Genomic DNA, 23,852 nt, shown 5'->3' with positions numbered 1-23,852 from the left:
CATGAAAACCCCCCCTCGGCACTTGGTGTCGTAGGCTCTTTTCTGTCGTACTCCGGCGCTGGCCTGGGCCTGGCGGGTGTAGTCATGAACCACCTGCAGCCGCTCCCTCAGCCTCCTGTAGTAGTCCATCTCTGGCCCACCATCAATCTCCGGCTCAGGGGGGGGACCCGAACACCAGATCCACAGGCATCCGGAGCTCCCGTCCAAACATCAGAGCGGCAGGTGTGCACTGGCTGGACTCCTGCACCGCAGTCCGATACGACCAAAGGACCAGGGGCAGATGCCGGTCCCAATCCCGCTGGTGGCGGCTGATGAGAATGGCGAGCTGGGTGGCCAGCATGTGGTTGAAGCGCTCGACCAAGCCATCGCTTTGCGGGTGGAGAGGTGTGGTTCTTGTCTTCTCCACCCCCAGTCGCCGGCAGATCTCCCCGAAGACCTTCGATTCGAAGTTACGCCCCTGGTCACTGTGGAGCTCAGCCGGGACCCCAAAACGGGTGAACATCTCCTCCACCAGCTTCTCGGCCGTCGTCGTTGCGCTCTGGTCCGGCACCGCGTAGGCCTCTGGCCACTTCGTGAAATAGTCCATAGCCACCAACACATACCGGTTCACTCACTCTGTGACGGGGAAAGGCCCTAGGACGTCCACTCCCACTCTTTCCATTGGGGCCCCCACCAGGTACTCCTGAAGGGGGGCAGTGGAGCGTTGAGTTGGGCACTTCTGTGCCGTGCAGGTGTCACAGCAGTGCACATGAAGTTTCACATCCCACTTCTGACACCAATGTGGCGAGCTCAGACAAGGAGGAGACGGAGGTATCGTTTGGTCTTGCTTCCCGTGAGCTAGCCAGGGAGCACAGCCGTTTATTAACATTTGCAGAAGAGCACACTGCCGCTAGCTAACTGCTCAGCGCGGCAACAACAACAACAACACAGGGCGCCCTCTGACCCCGGAAGGACACACCGTCGCAGCGAGAGGGCGTCACCTGTCACTATGGCAACATAAACAAAACATAACTGTACAAACAGAACCCCGAACAGCCCTGACCCGCTACAATATATTTGAATGCTCTAAAGAAATACAAATTGAATTAATAGAAACAGAAACAATGTTAGACCTTGATTTTGAAAACTTTATGAGATCACATTTTATTTAGAAACAACTGTTAAGAACTATTTTGTTCATTGCTCTGTACTGTATATGCAGACTATTTTTTTGTGATCCTGGATCCTGAAGTTGGTTCTGGATACGGATGGTGAGCAAGACCCTGTGAAAACTCTTGGCGAATCCAAAAGCACTGTGGCCAGCTGTTCTGGATGCAGGAGTAGATCTACATACTGAATTACTTTAAACCACAGGATTTCAGATAAGCAAGAACAAAACCCATTACTCCATACGGATTGTTTTTTGGAGGAACTATTAAACTCACAATATCCGCTTCATCAGGAGTCAGGTCTGAAGAGACTACTCATTTTATTTCATTTTATTTTTGCTTTAATTTTCAAAAAAGCGCTTTTCTCAGTTAATCTTCTCTGTTAATTTTCTTTGTTGTTTACATTGGTTTATTGCACCATTGTAACATTGTAATAAACCTGCCAGCTGTTCAACATTCAATTCTCTCAAATTAATTTTACTCCTCTCAAATCTAGTCTATAAGCCTAGCCTAACTATACTAAGCAGGTGTTACATAATGAAATATGATTATTTTAAAAAGTTGCATTATTCAGACTCGTAAAAATACTACATAATAACAGATAATAATATAACGTAAAAACTCTCTTTTTTTTTAAGACTAAAAATATGTAAGCTGCTTCCAGAGACAGTCACATGGACTATATCCAAAATTTTGTGAAAAGCTCAAACCCATGAAAGACACCATTTACCCCACTTCCTTTGTTAGAGAACAGGGAGGATGAATTTTCACCTAATTTTCCTTATTTATTTCCTTACCATTCAGAGCCTATAAAGCTCTGAATGGTTTAGGACCAAAATACATCAATGACCTCCTGACCCAGTATGAACCATCCAGATCCCTCAGGTCATCTGGATCCGGTCTTTTATCAGTCCCCAGAGTCAGAACCAGACACGGAGAAGCTGCATTCAGCTTTTGTGCTCCTTATATCTGGAACAAACTCCCAGAAAGCCTCAGATCAGCTGAAACACTCAGTTTATTTAAATCCAGGTTGAAGACTCACCTGTTCTCAGCTGCATTTGAATAAAGCACCAAATCCACACTTTAAGCTTAAATTTCAAAACTTACATTTAACTACTGATTTTATCTACTGTTCTGATTTTATCTGTTTTGATTTTATATACTGTTGTTTGTTTGTTTGTTTGTTAATTAGTTAGTTAGTTTATTTGCTTGTTTTAATCAATTTTAAATCATGCTTTTTATTTGTTCTTGTTTCTAATGTCTCTGTAAAGCACTTTGAATCACCTTGTTGTTGAATTGTGCTATACAAATAAACTTGCCTTGCCTTGCCTTGCCTTATTTAATAAGAAACTAATTTTTAAAACAGATGATGAAACATACGAGATGTCAAGAAAAACACATGTTATTTTTTTCCCCCAGATTTATTGATCTGATGTCATTGCAATTTATAAAACACAATAGAAAGTCTCATTTTGATAACACACCCAACCAGAGACATTAAAGCACTGAATATACTGTGTGCTTACACAAAAAAGGCATATAGCTCATCAAGATCAATTCACCACCTGGGGCCCGTTCTTCGTACCTCGCTTACTACATCCAAGATCAAATGACGCATCCAAGACTAAATCATCACGCTAACCGTGAGCTCGCTAATCCGGTTCTCCGAACACACCTGCTGTTGACGATTAGTACAGCTGGATGAAGTAATATGAGATCACTGGGTGTCATAAAAGGGGCTACGCATCGATAGTAGAAACATTGATCGGCAACCCTCTGATTGGTCGGCGAAAATGTCGAAGGAGCGCGCTTGGTATTTTTCGGCAGCAGAGCAAGAACTCTTGAGTGAGGGATTTCAGGAGTTTCAGAGTTTAATTAAAACGCAAGGGAACACTGCAAAGGCTGCAAAAGCAAGGAGAGAGGGCTGGCAGAAAGTTGCTGACAAATTAAAATCGTAAGTAATTTAATAATAATAATAATAATAATGGAGTGGATTTATATAGCGCTTTTCAAGGCACCCAAAGCGCATGACAATGCCACTATTCTGTCACTCTCACATTCACACACTGGTGGAGGCAGCTACAGTTGTAGCCACAGCTGCCCTGGGGCAGACTGACAGAAGCGAGGCTGCCATATCGTGCCATCGGCCCCTCTGGCCAACACCAGTAGGCGGTAGGGTAAATTTATCATATCACACTATATTATCCAATATTATATTACATTATATTATATTGTGTTATATTATATCCCCTTTCACATTAGAGCCACAACAGGACCCACTAGAACATGGGAACAAGTAAAAGTGAAATATAAGAATATTCTACAGAATGGTAATATTTATCACTTATATTGCTTTTAGTCTCTTGGAAAGAGACCCTGAAATAATCTGTTTGTTCATAACAGCAACCAAGAAAAGGGCAGAGCACAAAAAGACAGGTGGTGGTCCTGCACCCCCTCATCAACAAGTTGGTTAAGTAAATAATACCCTCACGGGAAAATCGATATCTCTCTATGAGCACACTGTCGCGCTGAGCTAAAGGATCCTGTCTATCTCGCAATATACGCTGAATTCTGAAAACTCTCCTTATCAATCTTGCACCTTCCGCAATGGGTGGCTCGCGTATACGGACAGGATATGACTGCGACAGATTTCCCAAATCCACCTTTGCTTTTATAGCCGTGGTCTCTCATCTTGATTACACGAAGTAATTTACAATTACTACTCTGAAATATGAATTACATCTGTAATAATCACATACATGTAATAGAATGATTAATAGTACATTTCCCTTTTTTAGGAAATGAGCTGTATGTATCTGTGTGAAATCAATAAAAGAATCAAGTGCTGCATTATCTTTAGTTACATTGATGTTATTTATTTATGGTGAAACAGTGGTGGAATATCGCTGTTGCTTTCGTATAAATGAAGCGGACATACCTGCGTGGCCGCGATCTAATCCTGTTTACATAAAGTAAACCTGCTCCCGAGCAGGTTTACGCTTACGGCTCTGTTGCTATGACACCAAGTCCCGGATGAGCTTCGGGGAACCGAACGATCCAAGATCACGCGAAATCGTCAACAATCAAATCCAGCTAACTTACTTAGCGAGGTACGAAGAACGGGCCCCTGGTCTACCTTCTCCCTGTGTATAAACCTATCGTACACAGGGAACCATGCTGTGAAAAGATGGTGAGACTGAAGTGGGCTCTGAGGGATGGTGGATTGAATTACAGAATACAATTTATTTTTTATTTTTTGTAGATAACACACAGTTTGATCCACTTTTTTCTATTTGTGTAAGTGTAAAGATTCAACATAAGACTCCTCAAAGAAACAAAAATTATTTATAAAGTCTGAGTCTCTTTTTTTGTTTTTAACTTTGTTATTGAAAAAAAGACGAAAACTGACTTCTCCATAATAGAAATGTGAATATATCAATTACCAAAAAAAAAATGAGAAGAAAAACAACACATACAAAACATATATTTGATATCAGATTATTTTTCATTAATTCAGTTAAATTGAACTCAGGGGAAGAGTTCCACACTGGTAAATTTTCTGTGTACTGAGAGTATTTTACTTTTGGCTCAGAAGATATTGAGACATTTTCATTAATATTACAAAAACCACATCTGCGATATCTTCTGTACAGCAGAAGGAAATGAGGAGCAATACGAGTAGTTACTTGTATGCCTCATCAAGACTTTTTTCTGCCTGATCTTTATTGATTAGATACCAAAATAATGGGATGTTAGCACATTCTGCTTCATATTCTTCAGCAAACTCCCTATTGTATTTTTTCATTACATATTTCCAGTAGTCTGATGCTTCGAGACTCTTATCTGGCTGAATATCCCAGTCCTTATAAATTTTCTTGTATTTCTTATAAGGGCGCCATTCATTGTTTGTATGACTGCAACGAAATCTGTTGTCACTGATCACTGAGGATGAGCATATGTCAGTGACAAGTCGCTCTGTCCGCTCCCACCTGTATCTACCCAATCCCTCCGGCCTATGCAGTGAAACAAAGTGCTCAGTATGGACTTTTCAAATTCAAATTCAAATTTTATTTGTCACGTACACAGTCATACACAGTATGATATGTAGTGAAATGCTTGGACAACTGCTCGTGACCTAAAGAAAAAAAAAAGGAAAAGGCTATGAATAAGATAGGAAATAAATATGAAAAATTAAAAAGGGTAAATTTAACTAGGGAGGAATAAAATATAAATTAAGGTTAAAAATGAAATAACTGTACAACACAAATTAGAATGAAGGGTAAATTTAACTGGGAAAGAATAAGATAAAATATATAAATTAAAGTTGAAAATGAAATAACTGTACAACACAAATTAGAATGAAGGGTAAATTTAACTGGGAAAGAATAAGATAAAATATATAAATTAAAGTTGAAAATGAAATAACTGTACAACAAAATACACAATATAGAACTATATGAGAATGTATGAAGAAATATAAATAAATATATACACAATAACAGCAGCTGTACAAGTATTAACTGGAAATTAAGAATATAATGTCCAGTGTTGTGCAATCCACATTATGTCTTGTGCAGTGCAAATATGCTTAAAGTGATTAAGTGATGAAGTGAAAACAATATCCAGAAAGTCCAGTGTGTGTGTAAGAACTATATGTGTGGGTCAGTACTGTGTGGTGGTGTGATTGAGAGACCGTATCGCCTGCGGGAAGAAGCTCCTCCTCAGTCTCTCTGTGTTGGTCTTCAGGGAGCGGAATCGCTTTCCTGACCTCAACAGAGAGAACAGTCTGTTGGGATGGCTGAGGTCCTTCACGATCTTCCTGGCCTTGGTCCAGCACCGCCTGCTGTAGATTGAGTTCAGGTCAGGGAGCTCGGAGCGGATGGTGCGCTCAGCTGATCGCACAACCCTCTGTAGAGCTCGTCTGTCCTGCATGGTGCTGTTCCCGAACCAGGTTAAGATGTTTCCCGTCAGGATGCTCTCTATGGTGCACGAGTAAAAGTTCCTGAGCACCTTGGAGGGCAGTTGGAAGTCTCTCAAGCGTCTGAGGTGGTAGAGACGCTGACGGGCCTTTTTCACCACGGTGTTGATGTGACAGGACCATGACAGGTCCTGCGGGATGTGAACTCCGAGGTATTTGAAGCTGTCCACTCTCTCCACTGGGCACTCGTTGATGACAGGGGTCTGGTAGTTCCTCTCCTGCTTAGTGCTGAAGTCCACTATCAGTTCCTTTGTCTTACTGACGTTTAGAAGGAGGTTGTTCCTCTGGCACCAGTTCTCCAGATTCCTAATCTCCTTCAGGTAGGCAGTCTCGTTGTTATCAGAGATCAGGCCCACCACGACGGTGTCGTCAGCAAACTTGATGATGGTGGTGGAGCTGGTAGTGGCCACACAGTCATATGTGTACAAAGAGTACAGCAGGGGGCTCAGAACACACCCCTGGGGGGCTCCAGTGCTGAGAGTGGTGGAGGCTGAGACATGTCCGCCCATCCTTACTGCCTGTGGTCTGCCAGTTAGGAAGTTGGAGATCCACTGACACATAGATGAGCTGAGTCCCAGATGCTCCAGCTTGGTGGTGAGTGTGGAGGGAATTATGGTGTTAAATGCAAAGCTGTAGTCTATGAAGAGCATTTTAACATAATTCCCCCTTCTAGTGTCCAAGTGAGTGAGTGATGTGTGGAGGAGATGAGAGATGGCATCGTCTGTGGAACGATTTGGACGGTAAGCGAACTGTAGTGGGTCCAGTGTGTCTGGTAGTGAAGAAATGATGAAGTCTCTGACCAGGCGTTCAAAGCACTTCATCACTACTGAGGTGAGGGCTACAGGGCGATAGTCATTGAGAGAAGCAGGGTGGGGTTTCTTCGGGACAGGAACAATGATGGACTCTTTGAAGCATGTGGGGATCACCGACTGAGATAAAGAGATGTTGAATATCTCAGTGAACACAGGAGCTAGCTGGTATGCGCAGTCTCTGAGGATACGACCTGGGATGCCGTCTGGTCCTGCTGCTTTCCTGGTGTTCACTCTTTTGAAGGCTCTCCTTACTTCATGCTCGGAGATGACGAGCACGTTTCCGGTGCTGGCAGTATCTTCCTGTCTGCAGCCGTTAGCGCCGCTAACACTAGCATTGTTGGAGTCCTTAACTGCAGCCTCGAAGCGAGCATAGAAAGTGTTCAGCTCGTCTGCCAGAGTCACGGCCGCGTTCGTCATACCGGTTGTTGGTGCTTTATAGTCCGTTATTGTCCTTAGTCCCCGCCACAGGCTCCTAGAGTCACTCTGTTGGAGTTGTGACTCTAATTTCCTCCCGTAGCGCTGCTTTGCCTCTTTCACCGCCCTCCGCACGTTATATGACGCGGCTTTGTACATCACATCAGTGAAGCTCTTGTTCTCCTCTTTCTTTTCCATTTTGGCTGCTGCCTGAGTCATCTCATTCAACTGATCCAGGAGCAGTTTCCTGTCTCGTAAGTTCTTCTCATGGGCTGAAACATCCGACACATTCTGGTGAACAAACTGACATTTAGGCTTTTTTCCCACCTCCTTCATCCTGAGAAAAGCGTGCACAACTATTTTTAGGATATTTTTCATTTCTGTTGAATTCTCCATTGCAATGTTGACTATGGTGACATCACTCAGCCCCACAACAAGTGTTACAAGTTCATTGTCGTGCTCATAGCTGTTGTCCAGTTGTGCAAGATCTAGTGACTTTAAGCCCTCAGTGTCAATGATCACCAAGAAATCACAGTTTAGGACGTTTTTCATGTCTTCATTGATTTTGATGAGCAACATAAAGGCACCTCGAGTACATCGACCACTGCTGACTGCAAACTGCACTCCAAACATGGTGTTAAGGAGAGTGGACTTTCCTGTGCTCTGAACTCCAAGAACTGTGACTACTCGTATCTTTCTGTTTGGAGACACCAGGTCACTGAGCTGAGAGAGAACATCACTCACCCACCTGAGAGGGATGTTGGATGCATTGCCATCTACAAGCTCAAGAGGAAATCCATCAAGCAACAACTCTGCACACAGTTTGGGCAGATGCTGCAATTGTTGACGTGATCTGTGTGTTTTTGGAAGAGACAGTGAAGCTTCATAGATCTGATCCATTTCACGGAAGAAGTGTTCAATCCCCAGTGAGCTGATGGAAATCTGTCTGTCAATTTCTTCTATCTCCTCTTTGTTCTCAGAGTTCTTGCATTTTTCTTTATATTTCTCTTGGAGTTCAGACAGCTTTATACGAGACACATTATCAAGGTTCATTCTCATCCATTTTAGGAAATAAAGCCTCTCTGTTCCTGGGCTTGATATCCCTGTGATGAAGTTTGTCATAGCTGTTGACATCTCATAAGAGTTCTGCTTTTGCCGCAGTTCTTTTTTTCTGTTTCTGAAGATCACTTTTGTAATCTTCTGTATTTTTAGACCCAACATTTCGAAGTCGAAACTCTTCCTTCTCTAACAAGGTCAGTGTTTTCCATATTTGGCCTTGTCTGGGAAGCTGATCTTCTTTATATTTATAGATATCCTGAATTTCTGCAGTGATGGTTTTTGCATTTCTCTTTGCTGTCCAGCACTCTGGAGAATCTTCATCAACCAGTATTCCCAGTTCATGAGCAACATCCACCATCTTCTCTATTTTCATCTTCAGCTCTGATTTCTCAACCACATTACTGACTGTTTTCCTCAAATCTTTTACAAAGTCTGCATCATTTTTCTGCTTTGTCTTAATCATGACATTGCCTTTAGTGAAGCCCAAACTGTTTGCTGGTTTTTTCACAGCTTCTAAATTGAAGCGCTTGCTCTCATAGTTACCGACCAAGAAGATCTGTCCTTTGTGGTGTTGGCTTTTAAGCAGATTGAACACAGACTCAGAATCCAAATGGTCAAAGAAAACAAAAACTGCTGCAGATGTCTGACACAAAAAGGAGTATTGTGTTTCAAATGAAGCAATGTCCCCACGAAGGTTAGCTACAGCCACTGGCTGACCGAAAATATCAATGTTTGTGTTTCCACCAGGAAGATACCAAGTAATTTCAGTCAGCCCGTTGGAAATTCTTCTTGGACTGTCACCACACTCCATGTTGTGGTGAACAAAGGTGTCGTGGTACTGCTGAGAATTGCTCAGAAGCTTATTGAGAATCTCTGACTTGGACAAGGAGCACTCACCCAGTCTGACAAAAGAGACCATTGGAAATTCAGAGAGAACAATCCTTTCTTCAATGAAGCCCTTTGACTGTGAAAGAGACTGAGGTCTGTACTTTTTAACAATGTCTCTCATGGCCCACAGCATGAGTGTGCACTGTCCTGTGTCACAATTAGGAAGCAGCAGAGGAACAGAGAACTGACACATGGACATTTTTAGTGCCATTTCCTGCTGTAGAAAACCATCAGAACACAGAAAGAGAGCAGTGATTATGTCGAGGGGGTTCACCATGTCCTCTGTGTTTGAATGGTTGATCATATTATCAAGATCTAAGTATGCACTCCCTGTTTCATCATCACTGTTTGATTCAGGCACTGAGGTACATTTCACATTCCTAGCAGTGACATTAAACATCATTACTTTTTTTAGAAAATACCATGGAAGGTCTGATTTACAGTTGACAGGTATATCAGTGATGGTCCTCATGTCGATCTCAAGTATTCTTTTTAGTGATAGCTTCCCCCTGTAATACTGCTTCAAGCCCAGTTCTTCCAATAAGCTCTCCAGATCTGTCACTGAGGATGTGAGATTTAAAAGTTATTGCATTTGTGTTGTTATTTACAACTTAACCAGTATGCCATCTGGTTTTGTAATTGGTGTTAACATTTACTGTGTGTGTGTGTGTGTGTGTGTGTGTGTGTGTGTGTGTGTGTGTGTGTGTGACCTTTGCTTTCATCCTTCATGTCTTCAGGGGCCTGGCTGGCTTTTTCTTCCCCTGGTTTGAGTTTGTTGGGCTCCGAGCTCTTCATGTCTGTTGACTCTTGCTCAGTTTCTTCCTCTCTGGATGTGGTCACTGTGTAGTTCTCACATTCACCCGTATGAGTGTCCAAATGCAGAGACACTAACTCACTGCTGGCATTCAACATTGTCTTCACATGACAACAAGAAAAGGTGAAGATAATAATAGTAATATTAATAATATTATTATTTGGTTTTGTAACCTGGACGTGTGTCCCTCTATCTATAAAGAGATGATCTATACTGCTCGCCCAAGTGCAATGTCTACAATATCCGAATCTAGGTTTGGGAAGGAGATTGGCGGTAGCAACTCTGTAAGAGCAATGAGACTTCCAACCCACATAACACGCACGACCACAGGTTGGTGAAACAAAGTTTGCTTTATATATATATCTTCTTTGGATCAGTTCCCTTTGCTCATCCTCAATGTAGGGATACCTTCAAATGCAGTAACCATCTCAAATGCATCACAAAAATAATTGAAACAATCAAAATAGATGTAAGACAAGAAACACAATATTTCAACACCCCAAAGAAAAGGAAAAAGAAAAGAAAATAGCATGTGAGTGTCCAGTTCCTTATGGTGTCAGTTTATTCAGTTACCCACTGTCCTGGGTTAAGAACTGAAAACGACCTGAATCTCAGGCGGAGAAAAAGTAGCAAAGAAAATGATATGGTATCTCTCAGGTGGGCTTCCTTTTGTTTTTTTCCCTACCGCCCTCCTGGTACGGCAGGCATCAACGTGTCGGCGTCCTTACACAGAGAAGGCCTCCACAGCAGCAACAGTGTCTTAGACCCACGATACCAGCTCCTCACTTGGCACCCATGGAACTGTACCTCAAAAAAAACCCAGTCTGCACACAAATACGCAGAATGTTAGATGTCCACATTCCTTAAATGTCCTTGTTCCTAATGTCCTTGGTTCTTTTGAAATATTAAAATTAATTTGCATCTTGTGACACATTAAAAGTAAATACACCGGTATTACTGTGCATCACCCGCAGTTACAGTAACAGCACAGCTATTGCACGTGAACTGCGCATAACCACTTAGCTGGCCGCGGCTGAACTAGCAGGCCCAAGAAAGTAAAAACATTAGACACTCATAATAAACAAAACTGTCACAACATTGCAATACTATGAAAACACATCTTAAACATCATTAAACACATTTACTACTATTCTGACTGGTTAGTTATTTTTTTCAGTGCATTGAACTGCAATAGCGGTGCTAAGTGAGCTAGGCTAACTCACCAGAATAGTTCAAAAAGTTCGAAGAAATACTCCGACTCCTTTCAGGTAGGTACCCGTCTGTGGTTCACCGCTAACGACAGCTCTCTCACAAATGTTAATTGAACCTCTTTTCTCTCTTTCAACTGGAAAAAACCGTGCTCCGCGGCAGCATGGAGTTTTTCCTTGCCATCCTTTTTCCTCTACACCACACCTTCACGCGCACGGAGCTGCAGATGGTGCCTTCATGGCAAGCCCGGAAATTAAACTATCAAACAAGTACTACGATGCATTCAAAGAACCCTGTACTTCTGATTGCTGTAAATCTTACCAGGGTTACAGTTTCATTTACAGACCTCAAATCATATTGTGTCTTTCTGCTTTAGCAGTAAAAAGCATAAAGCTGACTTTTACCTCCTGCAACAATCTGCTGACAGTCACCCCCAGCAGGTGCCGATGGAGGTCATGTACTAAACCTTCATCACTGTTTTCCTTTTTAACAAATGATGATAAAAAGAGAAAAAAATACATTATTGCAAACACATCTATAGAGAACAATATCTCTGTTTTCCCCTTGATCTCACAAACAATTTGAGTACTTTCAATAACATAAGCAATACAAAGCAAATGAGTAAAACCTGAGTATGATTTTTATACTCCTTTTTAGCCCTGTGCCCTAAAACATGTGGTTCACAAAACAATTGTTTTGTGTTAATAAGATTTTTGAATTGTGGTTTTTAAATATTTTGGCCCTTTAATACAGTATGAATTTAAAAGCGTGTGTTTAACAGCCTAAGTGGTGTTCTATTATTGGACATACAACATGATTCACAGGCAGTGACTTGTACACATTTTTTTCATGCTGAGACTTGCTGGCAGCCTGAAATGTGCCTCAAGACCTCTCGTGAGCATGCCACGTGATCTGTGAGTATCAGGCATATTTAAGCTTTTGTGGGTGAGCGAGAGACATGTTATGTGTAGTTTTAGACATTTGTACATACAGAAAAGTTTTTTAAAGTCAAAATGGTCATATTCGTGAAGCTGAACTTGATAAATTGTGCATAAATGATCAGTATTTATTCAGGTTTGGATGTACACAATTGTAAAATGCTTTTATGTGTGGTCAGATTGCTTGGTATGATGGCGCCTGTGTTTGGCTTTGCCGCTGCCGGGTGCAGTTTGTCACGCTCTTTCGTCGTGCTGTTTTTCTCTGCTCTGCTGTTTTCTATTTGTATCAATGATGTACTGGCTGCCTTGGTTTATGATCGTTTGACACTGTTATCCATCCAATCTTCAATGATGGCTCAAGATGTCTCATCTTCCTCCTCCTTTGGCACTTTCCATCCTCCGCCAGTGGCTGGATCCTCGGCCAGCGTCCTCAGCGTTCCCCGCAGACCACGGAGAAGGAGAGGAAGAAGAGAAGGTATCCAGGTGAAGCTTAGGCTTTTCTGGCGGCGGGGGCTGACTGGAAAGCGATGTCGAGCGTGCTTTGTTACCTATGCTCAGAACAGCTCCATGGAGAGGAATTTGTGTTCCACGTCACTGCTCGGATATGCAGGGCCCGGCTCTCCGAGACCGTGCTGCCTCAGAAGGGTTCATCCAGACTCTCCTGCTGACTGGCTTTTCATCCCCTCGGTGAGTGGAATCTACGAGCGTGAAGGCTCAAACCCCGAGTATTTACGTCCTTTAACTCGAGCCTCTGCCAAAAATGATGCTTCCACCCCGCTGAACATGGCGCTTTTTAATGCCCGATCATTGACTAATAAATCGTTCGTGCTTAACGATTTTATATCTTCTAAAAAACTGGACTTCTTATTTCTGACCGAGACCTGGCAGCGGGACTTGGATTATTCGTCTCTCATTGAAATGTGCCCGAACGGCTATTCCGTCATCAGCCAGCCTCAGGGATCTGGTCGTGGAGGAGGTCTCGCGGTGGCATTTCAGGGCCGTTTCAACTGCCGTTCAGTGAAAGTTGGACACTTTCTTTCCTTTAAATTACAGCTTATTAAAATCGGAAGTAAGGATCCTTTTTATTGTGCTGTGGTGTATCGTCCACCCGGCCCAAATAGCTTGTTATCGGAGTTTAGCGACTTCCTGTCCTCTACTATGAGGTTGTCCAGACTGCTTTTAGTTGGGGATTTTAACATACATGTTGATGATGACTCCGACCTCTTTGCCAGAGGTTTTATCAACATTATGGATTCTTTTCATTTTACCCAGCATGTGTCCAGCCCCACACATAACAAAGGACACACACTGGACCTTGTTTTTACTTTGGGTTTGAATATTGATTCTGTTTGTTCTGAGGACATTTTTTATCTCTGATCATCACTGTATTCTTTTTAACATGTCTTTTCATGAGCCTTTGTCTCCTGTTCACCGGACAATTATCTCGCGCATCATAAATTCCTCCACAGCGGAGAATTTCTCGGATGCTTTTAATTTAACACTATCCCCGCAAAACGGCGTTGATTTCTTAACAGATCTATTTAATAACCATTGTTTTTTGATTTTAGATGAAATCTGTCCGGTTAAAATGAGACCCGTTTCTGTTTCCAAGTCCTTACCTTGGCTAAATGACAACATCCGCTCCATAAAACATGATTGTCGTAAAGCTGAGCGCTTATGGAGGAAATCTCATTTAAACGTTAATCTCCTTTACTTAAAGGATATTTTAGCCTCTTTTAACAATGCAATTAGAGATGCGAGGGCTGCTTATTTTTCTCATCTGGTTGCAAAGAGCAGAGGTAATCCTAAGATATTATTTGACACTATTACTGATATTATTACTCCTGCTCCACCTGCTGCCACTAATTCTTCTAATGAAGACTGTGAAAATTTTCTTTCTTTTTTTCTAGAAAAAATTAGTAATGTAAGGAAAAAATTGTCCCCATCAGCATCTGCATTGTCAGTTCCTACGCCAGCTCGGCCTGTCATTTTAGAAAGCTTTTTACCCGTCTCACTACCAGAGCTGGTAAAAATAGTTAATGCAACAAAAGCATCCTCCTGTTCACTCGACATTTTACCCGCATTGTTATTCAAAAATGTCTTCCATTCTATTGGTCCCTGTGTGCTCACCATAGTTAACACCTCACTGGGGTCTGGTAAAGTCCCTGCTTATTTTAAAACTGCTGCTATACACCCCCTGTTAAAAAAGCCTACGCTGGACCCATCTCTCACTAGCAATTACAGACCAATCTCAAAAATACCGTTAATTGCTAAGATATTAGAAAAGGTTGTGGCTAAGCAGCTTACAGCAGTTTTAGACAAACATAATATCTTTGACAGATTTCCGTCTGGGTTTTGTAGAGCTCATTCTACTGAAACAGCCCATCTTAGAGTTTCCAGTGACATCCTGATGCAAAACAATGCAGGAAAATGTTCTGTACTCCTAATGTTGGACCTCACGTCAGCCTTTGACACCGTTGACCATTATATTTAGCTTGAAAGGCTGAAATACTGGGTTGGTGTATCTGGGTCTGCCTTAGAGTGGTTCTCCTCGTATCTCTATGAACGATACTTTTCTGTGGCGGTCTCTAAGTACAGGTCATCTTCCACGTCCCTGTCCTATGGTGTGCCACAAGGTTCTGTGCTGGGGCCCTTATTGTTTTTAATATATCTACTTCCTCTCCAGCATATTTTGAGCCCCTTTGAGGACATTTGCTACCACTGCTACGCAGATGACATCCAGTTATATATATCTTTTAAACCTGAAGATGTTTCTAAGCTGCAGATTCTAAATGTGTGCTTAGAAACCATCAAAGGTTGGATGGCTGACAACTTCCTCCAACTTAATGAAGAAAAGACTGAAGTCCTTGTATGTGCTCCAGACAGACATGTACCTAACATAATGAATGCTCTTGGTCCTCTTTCAACATTTGTGAAATCGTCTATCAGGAACCTAGGGGTAACCTTTGATTCTGCTCTTACCCTGGATGTCCATGTCAAATCTCTGGTTCGGTCCTGTTTCTATCATTGTGTGGATGCTTAAAGCATCCACACTATTGAGTTCCTCTTGGGACTTCCGTACACTTTTTGGCACTTAACTACTTCCACAATTTTCAGCCGATTTTCACCGTTCAAATTTTAAACTATTCTGCTATTTCTGCTAATGTGTGCTATGTCTTTTGGTATTTTTCACTATTATACTTTTTAAAATATTAAGCTTAATTTGTCCGATTGAAATGAATGGGAAACTTCTGCAATTCTGCTAAAATTTGCTTGTTTTTGAAACTTAACTACTTCCTCATATTTTCACGTAGAACAACCATTCAAATTTTAAAATGTTCTCGAATTATTGGGCTATTCAGGTATGATTCAGCTTTTTCAAATCTTTTACCGTTTTACTTTTATGCCTCTTAAAGTTTTGAGTTGCAAAATTGTGATTTTTCACAAAATACATGCGTTGTTATGGTTGCTATGCACTTGGCTTCCAGTGTGCCACTGAAGGTTTTGCAGTCTTCTCTTCATGTCCGAACAACTTCTTGCTACTTGCTCAATTTTCACTCAACTTCCACAAATTATACATCAAACGTAGGTATTTTTGCTGGCTTTCTGAAAATGTCACTATCATTGTTGTGGGATTTATAGAATTTTGGCAAATCTCCTCAGACCAACCAAAGTCGCAAAACTCTCCATAGAAAGTCAATAGAGAGCTTGTTCAAAATCACCGCTTGATTTCTGTAATGAGAGGCATATTCGAATCGTCATATCTCCTTAACGAAGCGAAGTTAAGACATGAGGCTTGTCCCAGTATATCTTCAGACACTCCTGACGCTCACAATTCGAGAATTATTTTCTCACCTATTACCGTTCTGAGATGAGTTAGACTTGTTTGAGGGTAGGAAATTCGTCCTTCGCTCAGATTTCTTCAGATTTCAAACTCTGGAAATGAACCACTTTTTTCTCTCATCATATCGTTTTAATGGATTTCCACAGAGACCTGAAAATTTTCATGATTGTTCACCAAAGCCTGCTGTCTCTTACGGTGAAAGAATGATATCGATACTCCAAACAGATTTAGAGTTAGAAAGCGTTGTTTGAGGGCAAGTCAAGGCAGTTTTTGCTTTGCTCTACTCAGTTATGGTGCATTAGAAGTCAAATATCTTTAATAATTCATATTTTAATGATAAATTGTCAACACTTTAAGATTCCCCCATCTCTTCTGAACAAAACGGTGTAAGAATGACCAATCTAGCCCCTTCGGTTAGGAAATTATGGTCATTTGTTTGAGGGGAGTCGTCATTATGAGAAATAGACTGCAAAAATCCTGTGTCTCTCTGTGCTGCGTGAACCTGTTTTGGCGGGAAAAAGTGCACAGGCTCTCTGATTGGTGGATTCAAATTCAGCAGCTCCCAGGCTGCTTGACTGAGCTAGAAACTTACTTCTCTCTGTGTGTGTGTGTGTGTGTGTGTGTGTGTGTGTGTGTGTGTGTGAGAGAGAGAGAGAGAGAGAGAGAGAGAAACATAGTATTTCTGCCAAATTATAGTATTTGTGCTAAAACATAGTATTGATTTAAAATTACAATATTCATAGTGTGTGTGTGTGACAGAGAGAGAGAGAGACTGAATTGGATCTTGTGTGTGTCTCCCTGTGCATGTGTGTTTCCATATATGTCCATATTTGTGATTGTGTGGCTGTTATATATATATATATATTTATTTTTTTGCCGATTTTTTTCATTTAACAAGTATATTTGAGGGACCCTTAGCATGTTCAGCATTTTTTCAGCTGTCCATTTTGCTTTTCCAATTTTTCTGTTTAAGTTATTACTATTGTGCTAAATCATGGCATTTCTGCTGTTTTATAAGATTTGTGCTAAATATAGTATTTCTGATTAATTATAGTTTTTCTACCAAATCATAGTAGATTATTTTTGCTTTTTATAGGATTTTTATAGGATATTTATATTGCTTAATATAGTATTTATGCTTTTTATAGGATTTGTGCTTAATATAGTACTTCTGCTTATTATAGGATTTGTGCTTAATATAGTAGTTCTGCTAAATGTAGTATTTATGCTTAATCATAGTATTTCTATATATTTCTGCCAGGTCCCCAGGCAGCCAATCCTCTGTGAGGACTGAGGCATTCAAATTTACATATCAGGGCCTGCACGGCTTCCCAGCCAGCCAATCATATATGTGGGCTGAGGCATTCAAATTTGCATATTGGGGCCTTCGTGGCTTCTAAGCCAACAAGTCATCGATGTCATATATCTCTAAAAATTCATATTTTAATGATAAATTGTCAACTCTTGACGATTCCCCCATCTCTTCTGAACAAAACGGTGTAAGAATGACTGTTCTGGCCAATACAGTTAGGAAATTATGGTCATTTGTTTGAGGGGAATCCTCACTATGAGAAATAGACTAAAAAAATCCTGTCTCTGTGCTGCGTGTGTGCACCTGTTTTGGCGGGGAAAAGTACACAGCCTCTGTGGATTCAAATTTAGCAGCTCCCAGGCTGCTTGACTGAAAACAGCCTGACTGAAAACACTGCCTCTGTCAGTGCGCCCCAGGGTGGCTGTGGCTACAATGTAGCTTGCCATCACCAGTGTGTGAATGTGTGTGTGAATGGTTGGATGACTGGATGTGTAAAGTGCTTTGGGGTCCTTAGGGACTAGTAAAGCGCTATATAAATACAGGCCATTTACCAAAACATGCTTCTCTGTGTGTGTGTGTGTGTGTGTGTGTGTGTGTGTGTGTGTGCGTGTGTGTGTGAAACATAGTATTTCTGTCAAATTAAAGTATTTGTGCTAAAACATAGTATTGATTTAAAATTACAATATTCATAGTTCATCACAGCGTCTCTGGTAAATCACAGTATTTCTGCTCTGTTGTACTATTTTTCTAAATCATAGTGTTTCTGTAATGCTTAAGTATTTTTGGCTAAATATATTCTTTCTGTTATCTTATACTATTTCTCCTAAATTCTTGTATTTTTGAGAAGTTATCATGTTTCTGGTAAGTTACAATATTTCTGCTAAGTTCTGCTATGCTATTGTATTTCTGCCAAGTATTATGTTTCCTCTAAGATATTGCAGTTCTGCTAAGTTATTCCATTTTAGCAAAGTTCCTTTACTTCTGCAAAGTTTTTACAATTTCTGCAACTTTTCAGCTTTTTCAGCTGGGTTTTGCATACAGCTTCAGTTTTAAAGCATCCACACTGCATTTTCGCAGGAAATGCAAATTTTTCTAGTTTAAGAAACATTTCTAAATTGAGCCCTATAGTATCTCATACTGAACTGGAGATTGTTATTCATGCATTCATTTCATCACGATTGGACTACTGTAATTCACTGTTTACATGTCTAAACAAAAACTCCCTGGAGTGTCTGCAGATTGTCCAAAATGCTGCAGCAAGGCTTCTGACAAAAACATCGAAATACTCTCATGTAACACCATTGCTTATACAGCTGCACTGGCTCCCCATTGAATTCAGAGACCACTTTAAGATTCTGGTTCTGACATTTAAGGCTCTTCAAGAACAAGCACCAGCGTACATCATTGAACTTTTACAGCCCTATGCCCCTAGTAGGTCCCTGAGGTCTTGTGATCAGGGCCTACTTGTTATTCAGTATACAAGACTGAAAACCAAGGGTGATAGAGCTTTTGCTACTGTGGCTGCCAGACTGTGGAATTCTCTTCCTCAGAACTTAAGATCTGCAGACTCAGTGATTACTTTTAAAAAACAGCTAAAAACACATCTTTTTAAAATTGCATTTTGTTAACTTTTGACTGTTTTTGTTTTATACCTTGTGAAGCACTTTGTGATCTTTTATCTAGAAATGTGCTATATAAATAAAATTTTACTTACTTACTTGGTATTTGTGTGTGGATTAAAGCATGCGTATGTTACACAGGTTACACAGAAATCACTGTACAAATTTCTAAGGCTTGGTTTACACTTCTTGATCATTTTATACGCTTTTAATTTAAAGTAGGCCTGCAGCTCAGCTTTGCTCTTTAAAGTGTTTGTTAAACAGTTCTTTCAAGTAAAACTCTCTTCTCCTTATCCTATTATTCTTGTATTAAGTATATGCATCCTCTCCAAATTCAATAGTTTTCTTACACCCCAACTGCACACACACACACACACACACACACACACACGACTCTTTTTCTCCCAGTGTTCAGTTATAACCATCATCATAATATCTGGCCCACTATATCTGACTTGTGACTTATCGTTCTACAGCAACCCAAAAATGTACATACTGCAATTTAATCAGCACAGTGTGTTAGACTAATGTGTGCTGATACATATTGTTAGATTGTTTTTATCATTGAAAGATTTATGGCTCAGCCATAAACCAAAAATTACAGGCCACAAAGAATGAACACCTTGCATAAACCAAGATGGCGCCGCGTATGGATGCCCTGGTGCTTCAGTGCGTCACTTTTGTTTTATTTTTGTGCATTTCTTCTGTGTCTGGGCACTCCTCTGGATACTCTTACACCAGAGAAGAGCTCCTTAACTGCAGGACTACAACGCCTGTGGATTTATTTCCAATATTTGTCGCATCTGCGGCAGATTTACTGCAGACTCTGATCAGGAAAGTGAGACGTCGAAAGAGAGGTAAGCGAGCCGGCGTACTCGTGCGTTTGAGGAGACGCGGACTGAGAACGGCTCTTCCTGGGATCTTCCTTTCCAATGTACGCTCACTCGGGAATAAGATAGACGAACTGGCCCTGATGAGAAGCATGAACAGAGACTTTGCCTCCTCCTGTGTCTTATGTTTTACGGAGTCGTGGCTCAGTGAGGACATCCCGGACTGCGCGCTCAAGCTGGAGGGCTTTCATCTGCTGCGCGCGGACCGGCAGGCCGCTCTCTCCGGTAAAACCAAAGGTGGAGGTGTCTGCTTCTACATCAATAGTGGCTGGTGCACAGATGTAACAGTGATTGCTCAGCACTGCTCTCCCTCTCTGGAATATCTTTTTATTCACTGCAAACCGTTTTATTCTCCGCGGGAGTTTGCTTCATTCATCCTGGCCGCTGTTTACATCCCGCCAGACGCGGATGCGCAGGCAGCTCAGTGCGCACTCGCAGAGCAGATTCTCCACATGGAGCGGACATACCCGGACTCTCTCATCATTGCTCTTGGGGACTTTAACAAAGCCAATCTGAGCCATGAGCTTCCGAAATACAAGCAGTATATTAAATGCCCGACCAGAGAGGAGAGGACATTGGACCACTGCTACAGCACGATCAGCGGGGCCTATCGTGCGGTGCCCCGCGCTTCACTTGGACTTTCTGATCACGTCATGATCCACCTGATCCCCGCGTACAGACAGAGGCTGAAGCTCTCCAAACCTGTCGTGAGGACTAAAAAACTGTGGAGCAACGAGGCTGTGGAGGAGCTTCGCACGTGTTTGGAGACCACAGACTGGGACACAATGAAGGCTGCTTCTAACAGCTTGGACGAGTTTACGGACACTGTCACCTCCTATATCCACTTCTGTGAGGACAGCATTGTGCCATCACGCACCAGGGTGAGTTATAACAATGACAAACCCTGGTTTACTCCTAAACTCAAAAAGCTGTGGCTGGAAAAGAGAAAGGCGTTCAGAAGCGGAGACAGGGACTGCTACAGAGAGGCCAAGTACAGGTTCACTAAAGAAGTGGACATTGCTAAACACCAGCACTCTGAGAAGATGCAGCAGCAGATCTCAGAGAATGACTCGGCCTCTGTGTGGAAAGGTTTTAGGAATATCACCAACTACAAGCCTAAAACCCCCCACTCCACTGACGACTTGCTCTTAGCCAACACCCTAAACGACTTCTACTGCCGTTTTGACGAGCCATCAGGCAGCCTTCACACCTCCAACGACCCCAACAATAGAGGCACTTTGGACACTCATTCCCCCACCTCTCCCCCCTCCATAGAACCATCACCACCTTCAAACTGTTCACCTGCAACACCCGCCTCCTCACCCCACACAAAAGAGGATTTCACACCACCTCCTCCGACCACAACTCTTCATATTTATGAAGCAGATGTGAGGAAGCAGTTTAGGAGTCTGAATGCTCGGAAAGCTCCCGGCCCAGACGGTGTGTCTCCTGCCACCCTCAGACACTGTGCAAACGAGCTGGCCCCAGTGTTTTCTGGCATTTTCAACTCCTCACTGCAGGCATGTCATGTGCCTGCCTGCTTCAAGTCCTCTACCATAATCCCTATCCCCAAGAAACCTAGGATCACTGGACTAAATGACTACAGACCCGTGGCTCTGACATCTGTGGTCATGAAGTCATTTGAGCGCCTAGTTCTCTCCCATCTCAAGACCCTCACGGCCCCCCTCCTGGACCCCCTGCAGTTTGCATATAGAGCCAACAGGTCTGTAGACGACGCCATCAACATGGCCCTACACTTCATCCTGCAGCATCTGGACTCCCCAGGAACCTACGCCAGGATCCTGTTTGTGGACTTCAGCTCTGCCTTCAACACCATCCTTCCAGACCATCTCCGAGGCAAGCTTTCCCAGATGAATGTGCCTGATCCCATCTGCCGGTGGATCACCGACTTCCTGACGGACAGGAAGCAGCATGTGAGGCTGGGAAAGAATGTCTCGGACTCCCGGACCATCAGCACCGGCTCCCCTCAGGGCTGTGTTCTTTCTCCTCTGCTCTTCTCCCTGTACACCAACTGCTGCACCTCCACCCACCAGTCTGTCAAGCTAATCAAGTTCGCAGATGACACCACCGTTATTGGGCTCATCTCGGACGGGGATGAGTCTGCCTATAGGAGGGAGGTTGAACGTCTGGTGTCCTGGTGCAGCCACAACAACCTGGTGCTGAATGCCCAGAAGACAGTGGAGATTATTGTGGACTTCAGGAAGCACACAGCCCCACTCCCCCCATCATCCTGACTGACACCCCCATCACCTCTGTAGACTCATTCCGCTTCCTGGGTACCACCATCACCCAGGACCTGAAGTGGGAGCCCACCATCACCTCCGTCATCAAGAAAGCCCAGCAGAGGATGTACTTCCTGAGGCAGCTGAAGAAATTCAACCTGCCAACACGGACGATGATGCAATTCTACACTGCAATCATCGAGTCCATCCTCACCTCCTCCATCACTGTGTGGTACGCTGGAGCCACTATCAGGGACAAACAGAGACTGCAGCGTGTTGTGCGCTCTGCTGAGAAGGTGATTGGCTGCAGACTCCCATCTCTGCAGGACCTGTACACCTCCAGGACACTGCGGCGTGCAGCTCGGATCTCAGCTGACCCTTCTCACCCTGGACACAGTCTGTTTGACCTGCTCCCCTCAGGCAGGAGGCTCCGGTCCATTCGCACCAGAACCTCTCGCCATAAGAACAGTTTCTTCCCCTCTGCTGTTGGACACATGAACAATAACCACATGACTGTCCCCGCCACTAACACATGACCCTACGCTGTGTCACTGCATCATTTCATGTTTGGCACCGATCACCACCTGCACTCATGTATATATCTTTCTACGTAGCACTCATAAGTCTTATTCTCATGTATATATCTCATGTATATCTCATGCACATATCTTTCTTTCTACATAGCACTTTAATTCTTATTGTTTGCACTGAAGCACCGCAGCAATTTCCTAATGTTGTAAACCTCAACATCTGGCAATAAACCCCATTCTGATTCTGATTCTGATTCTGATAAGGAATCTTTTGCTTATTGCAGACTAGACTGCTGCATTGATAATCACCAGTGAAAAAAGCAGCTTGGTGAATTCACTAGTTAGCATCTGGTCTTCCTTATCATTCACATAACAGAAACATTGCTATGAACAATAAATAAATAAATAAAAGCATTAAACAACTTACCGAGACAGAAGAGATTTGTCGGTCAAACTTATTCTGTTTCTGCACTACTGGCAGTAAAACTGTTGTACTATTGCTGTATATAACTCACGTCCTTTGAATTCTTCATATAGTGTAGTGCACCGGGGATTCTGAACACCTCTTTTATGCCGTTAGAACACTTTCATTTTCGCTCAGGATCATGAGATTTCTTGTAAACGTGTGTAATACCTCATTTCCTTTCATTCTGTAAGGCAGTGTAGCCCAGAGTTGATTCTGACTGCCTTTTCAGTCAAGAGTAAACATGAGCATTACAAGAACTTTATGTTCCACACAAACATGCAAACAAAAAGAACAATAACGGACAACCGTGTAATGTGCTTCAAAAGTTTAATTTAAAGTTTAATTTTATAGATACAGTGGCTTGCAAAAGTATTCGGCCCCCTTGAACTTTTCCACATTTTGTCACATTACAGCCACAAACATGAATCAATTTTATTGGAATTCCACGTGAAAGACCAATACAAACTGGTGTACAAGTGAGAAGTGGAACGAAAATCATACATGATTCCAAACATTTTTTACAAATAAATAACTGAAAAGTGGGGTGTGCATAATTAATGTCAATGCTCAAATAAGAATAAATAAGCTTGTTTGTTTTTTTTAAACATTCTTGTTTTACATTTCTGTTTGAGTAATGGAGAATGAGGGACAGGATATAAGTGACCAAAATAATGAGCAAAATAATGAC

General features: G+C 42.2%; 1 pseudogene; it reads right to left on the bottom strand.

The window, feature by feature from the left end:
- Positions 1 to 610: 610 nt before the first annotated feature.
- On the bottom strand, positions 611 to 23,430 carry LOC120722412 (annotated as a pseudogene).
- Positions 23,431 to 23,852: the final 422 nt, after the last annotated feature.

This window comes from Simochromis diagramma, unplaced genomic scaffold, assembly GCF_900408965.1.
Source record: "Simochromis diagramma unplaced genomic scaffold, fSimDia1.1 OVJJ01000626.1, whole genome shotgun sequence".
NCBI classification, from domain to species: Eukaryota; Metazoa; Chordata; class Actinopteri; order Cichliformes; family Cichlidae; genus Simochromis; species Simochromis diagramma.
Note: the sequence above shows the minus strand (reverse complement) of the source record. Positions and strands in the feature narration are given on the sequence as shown.